Source organism: Corvus hawaiiensis, chromosome Z, assembly GCF_020740725.1.
Source record: "Corvus hawaiiensis isolate bCorHaw1 chromosome Z, bCorHaw1.pri.cur, whole genome shotgun sequence".
In the NCBI taxonomy this organism is placed as follows: Eukaryota; Metazoa; Chordata; class Aves; order Passeriformes; family Corvidae; genus Corvus; species Corvus hawaiiensis.
Window position 1 is genome coordinate 25,407,679 of NC_063255.1, and position 7,131 is coordinate 25,414,809.

At 50.6% G+C, this 7,131-nt stretch overlaps 1 long non-coding RNA gene across 1 annotated transcript; it reads left to right on the top strand.

The window, feature by feature from the left end:
- Positions 1-2,007: 2,007 nt before the first annotated feature.
- LOC125320212 lies at positions 2,008-3,881 on the top strand. Its single transcript, XR_007201056.1, has 3 exons — positions 2,008-2,131; positions 2,710-2,850; positions 3,121-3,881. It is a non-coding gene; the product is annotated as an uncharacterized LOC125320212 (long non-coding RNA).
- The last annotated feature ends 3,250 nt before the right edge of the window (positions 3,882-7,131 follow it).

Sequence of the window (7,131 nt, forward strand, 5' to 3'; positions counted from 1 at the left end):
AGGGTTTGGTAGGCCTGGTTGGAGGGCCCCTATATCATGCATTTGCTGATTAACAGCCCGCAAATCATGTAACAGTCTGTATTTTCCTGATTTCTTTTTGGTGACAAAAATTGGAGTATTCCAGGGACTTGTAGAAAGTCGCAAATGTCCTTGATTAAATTGCTCTTGAATCAGAATATGTGCTTGTTCAAGATTTTCCCGCTTTAGAGGCCATTGCTCAACCCGAACCAGATGTTCTGTTTTCCACCGGATAGGGATGGGGAAAGTCTAAGCAATGGCCACTCCTATAAATTTGAATCTGTGGTAAGAACCATGCCCATTTGAGCGAGTATGTCTCGTCCTACTAGAGCAGCGACACCAAGTGGCAGTGGCATGATGGACACACTGCAGTTTATCACTTGCTCAGCTATAGTCCATTGCAATGCTGGCACCGAGAGCTGCGGGAACAGTTCCCCAGAGCCCGAGGAGCCTGGTAAGGAGAGAGCCCACACTGCTTTAGAGAGCTCTGAGGCGGCTGCTCTGAGCCTGCCTCTGGCAGGAAGGGAGATGAGAAGAGTTGAGTTCTTGTCTGCAGGGTTGGTGCTCCCTGGTGCCTTTCGTTCAAATCCTGCCCTGGCACAGCCTCCCCGAGCCCTGCCCTCCACGCTTCTCCAGAGGCACTGACACCGAGTGCTGTGCTGTGGCCAGAGAGCAGTGAATAAACCTGACCTGTGGGAATTGTGTCACCAACCCGGGTGTCCCAGTTTTGTGCTGAAGTCTGTGGATGAATTTGCCGCATAGGGTGGAGGCCGGGCTGAGAGACTCTTGAAGGAACAGGGGAAAGAAAGGGCAAAAAGTCAGGCTAGGAGTCCAAACGTTTGGTCTCAAATCACTGACTGAAGGTAGTACCAGTCTGCTGGTATCTATCCTGAGACACAAGAAAAACAAGGAGCTGAACATCAGAGGCCAACCCACTGAAAAATCAAAAATCCAGTCACAAAAGGAAAAGCCTGAATGACCCCAGATCAGCAGGACCTAAGAGGAGAGAGGGAGCACTTTGGATCCATTCCTTAGCCAAGCTGGTGCAGCCTGCAGGCCTCGTGGGGAGCTCTTTCCCTCCCAGCTCTTCCTGCCAGAGCTGATGGTGGAGTTGGAGCCGCTGTTGCTCACTGCAGAGGGCAGGTCCCAGGTAATGGAGCTGGTTCATAGCTCACAGCACCCGTCAGCTTCAGCCATTTCAGTGAGGACTGAGGTGTCTCTGTCAGCACAGAGGAGGAACAAGGCTGGGCTTCTGTGTGGGAGCTGGGACTGTCTGTGCTTCAAGCTCTCATGGGTGACATTTGCACTGTGGGTGCTGAGACTTTATCAGGATACTTGAGACCTTTGGAGGTTTTGAAAACTTGGAATGCTCCCTGCTCTTTAAAGAGCAGCCTTCAAATTCTGAAGTTAATTCTCTAGTGATGGCCCTTTCAGGCCATCTTTTACAGTCCCTGATAGAAGGACCATTGCTGCCCAGTGGAAACCACAAGGGCCAATATTGACTCAGTGTTCCCTTTGCTTCCCAGATTCCATCTGATTGACATTTCCAGGAGGGCTCTCCTGCATGGGAGGAAGAGACAGAGGGAGAGCCTGTGACCATCAGGCAGGTGCAATCCCTCTGTCTCTAGTTGCATTTTTAGATGTGTAGTTACATTTGTGTATCTATGTAGTTATATTTATAGATTTATGTAGCTGTATTTAAATGTCTATATAGTTGTAGTTACAGGTCTGAGTAGTTAAATATATATGTGTAGTTGTAGATGTATATAGTTATTTTTTTATATATGTAGTTGCATTTATAGATGTGCAGTTATATTTATATATGTATATAGTTATAAATGGGCATAGTTATATTTATATAGCTATAGGGATATGGAGCTTTAGATAGATAGGTTGATATTTGAATAAATATAGGCTGCTTTTTAAGCTCTTTCTCTGCTTCCTCTCTCACCTCTTGCTTTTGCCCCTGTGCCCCCTCTGTCCCCTCTTCCTGTGCTGGCTTCGAGCTGGCGGCCGGGCCGGGCGGAGCAGCAGCTGCAGCCCCGGTGTCCCTGGAGCGGTGGGAGCTGCCGGTGGCCGCAGGCACTGTGCCCTGAGGAGCTGCTGGAGGACGGTGAGCCAGAGGGGGTTGGGGAGAGGTGACACTGAAGGGATGGTGACATTGAGGTGCTGGTGGGGCTGAGGGGATGGTGGGGGAGCAGAGGGGAATGGTGGGGATTGAAGGGAATGGTGGAGCAGAGAGGTGTGGAGGAGCTGCTGGGTGGGGATGGTGGGGACTGAGGGGACAGGGAAGTGGCACAGGCTAAGGGGGGTGTTAGGACTGAGGGAACTGGGAGGACTGAGCGGAGTGGCAGGAACTGAGGGCCGTGAGGGAGCTGAGGGGAACAGTAGGGCTGAGGGAATTGGGAAAAGTGGGGAATGAATGGTGGGACTGAGGGGTAGAAGTTCCACAAGGGAAGTGGCACAGGCTGAGGGGGGTGGCAGGCCTAAGGGGATGGGATGGGTTTGAAGGGAATGAGGGGGGATGAGAGGAATTTGAGAGTCTGCAGGAACTGGGAGGGGTCTGGGGGTTTGCTGAGGGGATGGCAGGGCTGAGGGGATGGAGGGGGCCAGCAGGGAGCACAGAGGGATCTGGGCCTGTGGCTCTGCCAGGCTGTGGAACCAATTCCAGAGCCTCCACTTTTGCCACAGCTGCCCTGAAGACCTTGAGAAGAGCCGGAGAGTGACGGGAGCCAGCAAGGAGAAGCTGAAGGCCGCCAGCAAGAGCAGTGAACGGAGACCTGCTGCTGCCGCCCGAGACCCTGGCTGAGGCCCCAGGGCCGGTGAGGCAGGGTGGGCGTGAGGCTGGCGTGGGCTTTGGCCGCGGGCACTGGCCGGCTGGGCAGGAGCGGGCCCTGCCCGTGCTGGGGCCGCTCAGTGCGGCTGCCCCGGCCGGCACAGGGGCTGTCCTTGGGCAAGGCAGCTGTGCCGGCAGGGCCCGGCAGCGGTGCCGGCTGTGCCGCGCTGCCGGGGCTGCGGGACGGTCCCGCCGGGGCTGCGCTCGCCACAGCCTGGCCAAGGGAAACGTCCCGATCCTGACTCAGTGTTCCCTTTGCTTCCCAGGTGTCCCATCTGCTGTCGCTGTCCAGGAGAGCTGCTCTGCACGGGAGGAAGAGACCGAGGGAGAGCCTGGGAACATCGGCGCCTGCAATCCCTCCCGATCTAGTTCTAGTTCTAGATGTTTACAGTTGGACTAGGAGAGCTAGAAGTATATGGATATTTACATATGTAACCTGATATTTGTATAGGTGTATATGTATGTATGTTGTTATATTACATCTGTAGTCATATTTTCATACTTGTTCAGTTGTGCAGCTGTATAGTTCTGTTGCTCGGCCTGTATGGATTTTTTATTGGTCCATTGATAGTTGTATGTTTATAGATAGGTTTGTTATGTATGGAATGTATTTTTCATGTTAGATGTCATGATATATGTAATACATAATTAAATCTGTATATTGTTATGGTTATATCTGTATTTACTTGTATTTTTATATATATATGGAGTTGTACAGTTCCATAATTTTATTTATTCTGGATCTGGGATTCTTTAGGGAGGGATATCAATAGTTCCGTATTCGTATATGGGCTGTACAGTTATAGTAATATGTAATAAATTACATTGTTAAACTTCATATTTGTGTATAGTGAGTGGTTGTAGAGGTTTGCAAGAAATTAACGTTTTTAACTGAAGTTGATCTCTGTATATATTTACATAGCACGATTGTAACAATAAATTAGTTTTCTAAACTTCAACTGATACTTGTATGTTGATAGATTGGCAGCGTGGGTGTATCAATTTAAAATAAATGTCATTTTTAAACCGAAGTTGCTTTTTGTGTATGTGTACATTAGCAGTGCAAGTGTAACAATCTGCAATAAATTCAAAGTTTCAACTGAAAGGGTAGATTTGTGCTCTCCAAAGCAAGGAGCAGGTGTAAACGGGATGCTGCTGGAGGATTTTGGCCATGAAAATCTCCAGCTGTGCCCAGCAGATCCCCCAGCTGCAGCCAGGCTGGGCAAGGGAACGGCACATTTGGGATGGCAGCAGAGCCACACGTTGGCTACAGACTTGCTGCAGAGGCCTGCTGAGAAAACGGGACTCCCCTGAGCGTAGAACTGCAGCCAGGAGCCACCCGGGGAGGAGAAATCCACCCCCCTCCCACCTGGAGCTCTTTAGGGAGCGCTCCAAGTGCCCCTCTGAAGGTCATCCTGGAGAGCAGCAGCAACCAGGGATCCTGAGCCAGCTGCGCTGCCCTTGGCAGCACTTTGGCAAAGGGTCTGGAGCAAGGGCGAGGGAACAGTGACTGTAACTGCTGCAGGGCAGGGATGAGGGAAGGGCCATTGACCCAAGGGCTGAAATGCTCCAAAATCCAGAAGGGTGCTGGAGAACTGGGAAGCAGCAAGTTCTCACAAGCGCTGAAATGATGGAAGCCCTTGGAGTGAAGTTCCCTGAAGGAACTCCCAGGGCAGTTGCTGCTGGGATCAGCAGTACCAGGAGACAGCAGGATCTGCTCATTTTGCTGGATCTGTTTCCAGGACACAGGCTGTGATCGCCCTGCTCACACAAACCCCGTGCCCATGGAGCCTGCAGGGTAAGAGCAATGCTGTTCCAAAGAGAGGCTTTGCAGCTGAAGTCCACCGCCCTCATGTTTAGGGAATGAATGCCTCCCGTGCCAAAGCACTGGCAGGTCACCAGGGCTCCGTGAGGCAGAGTCTTTAGAGGGAAAGAGAGATGAGGCACTCCCACGCCTGAAACTCTTTCAGCTCTCTTAGTTTGTGGAGTGAGAAAGAAGAAAGCTGAGGAGAGGAAAATGCAGTCCTCTCAGAAAACATTGGGACAAACAAGTCTTGTGGGAAAAGAAAAGTAAGTAAGAACTTTGTCTTGTTTTCATGGGCTGTGTCTTCTGCAGAGGAGACAATGGGATGTACAGCTACCAGGAACGGGAAGCACTGCAGGGAACTGTGCCCGTGCTCAGCAACTCAACCCTACTGGTGCACTTTGCAAGGACACAGGCAGCAGCATTGCTCTTCTACAGAGAAGTTCAGCCATAGAGTATAGAAAAGAAAAAGTCTTCGAGAATGTTCCTGGGTGTTTGATCTGACTGAATGACACAGATTTCAGTGTAGGTTTTCTTTCTTTGACATCCTGTGCTACAGGCAGCAAATATAAATAAGTAAGCATCTCTAAGCTCCTAAGCTGCCTTTATGGGAATGAAAATGTCTGCAATTGATTTCCTCTGTTCATTCTTTCATCTTATCAAAACACACCAAGTATGGCACCTCCTTGCACACAGCCACTCCTGGCTTTTGATCTGTGAGCAGTTGGAGAGGCGATGAGTGCTGAAAAATGTTTCCTCCTACTGTATCCTCTTTGCTGGGTGGAACAGGAGGATAAGCCCTCCAGGCAATGGCTTAGAAAAAGATCTATGCAAATACTCTTCCAACTTGGGAGAGTGAAGATGTACTGCTGTCCAAAGCCTTCTGCCCACACAGCAATCAGCCCACGGGTGTGCCCATGCACACCCACCCACCGTCCTTGCTCTTCTCGGCATCTCTGGGCTGCTGTTTGCACACAATTAGGGTGAATTCAACTCGACAGACCTACGAGTGGGGTGTCCAGCTTGTCATGAACGCTGATGTGGCAAGGCACAACACAGAGCTCTCAAATCACTTACATTATCACACGTGCTTTCTTTCCTGCTGGGGACTGAGGAACTCTTAAAAGCACCAAAGGTACAGAAAAGAGCTGCAAAGAATTGGCATCTTACTACTGCTGGTATCCTCAGGTAGGAAAACTTGTTGACTTTTTTAAGATTGCAACTTTCCAAAAACTAGGAAAGCTGCTCAGCATCAGTACCCCCCTTGTAAATGGTTTTAGTGACTTGGTGAAACTGGAACGTTACCTTTGGACTCCATCCTTGGTTAAAGTCACCTGCCCTGACCTGCAGACTAAAGCACCACCCGCAGCAGAAGCTACGTCAGTCACTTCTCTCAAAAAGATGTCTTAAATTTGCAAGGAGAAAGGAAAACACGTCAGAATCTATGGATGAATGACAAGACTCGGAGAAATAGTTCCAAAGCAAAGGGCTGCAGCTTCTCTGGGACACTCCTCATGCTCCAAGGCAGCTGGGCTGCCCTGGCTGCCCAGGACGCTGCGCACCACGGGCCCCGCAGAGCTGCGCAGCAGGGAGGCAGCTTTGGGCACCGCAGCCCCTGGGCAGGAGCGGCCTCCTTGCTCTACACGGCTGCCTGTGGGCAAACGCAGCGTGCCGGCCTTCTGCTCTTGGCCCCAGCCCGGCCTGGCAGGGCTAATCCCGTTCCCTGTCTGCAACGTGCTAAAGAGGGACTTGTTTGTTTCCAGCCCTCCAGAGCATTCATTTGCAACACAAAACACTGAAGGGCTGAGGCCTCAACAACAGGCCCTGAGCCAAAGTTGCCCTCTAGATGGCCCTTCCGACCAAATATTCTATGGGTCTGCTCCTTAACCAGGCATTACCATCAATGGGATCTGTGCATCCCTTCATTCAAGGAACGTGTCTTTACCTTTCGGCATCAAGAAACCGGACAAGGCCACATCTGGCCTCAGTTCCTCCTTGAGCCCTGGACACCCACAGAAGAGCTTGAGGATGGAGCGGTCTGAAATGCAGCTCCTTCAGAGTTTAAACCTCCCTTTATCAACTGAACGCACCCCAGCCTGTCCCAAAGGGAAAGCAGGCAGGAAAGAGGAGCTCCTCTCCCACAACAGCAAACCCTGTCCTTCCTTAAGTCGCACTTGGAGAGCAGAGGCCTCAGGCTGTTCCTCAGTTTGGGAAGGAACCCAGGCAAATGGCCTGATTTGGGAGGGCAGCAGAGGCAAGTTCCCCCCAAAAAAGGAAAAGATTCTCTGGAAACAAAAGATTATGGCAATAGTTCTGCAGGAAAAAAAAAAAAAAGAGGAATTTCAAAAGTTCCCAGATGGAAATTCCTCCCCCAACACAACAACCACTAAGTCTCTGTGGTGTGTCAGAAGCTCATAAATGTTCCTGCAAGGCTTGGATACACATCATTTGTGTCCGTCTCCCAGAGCACAAG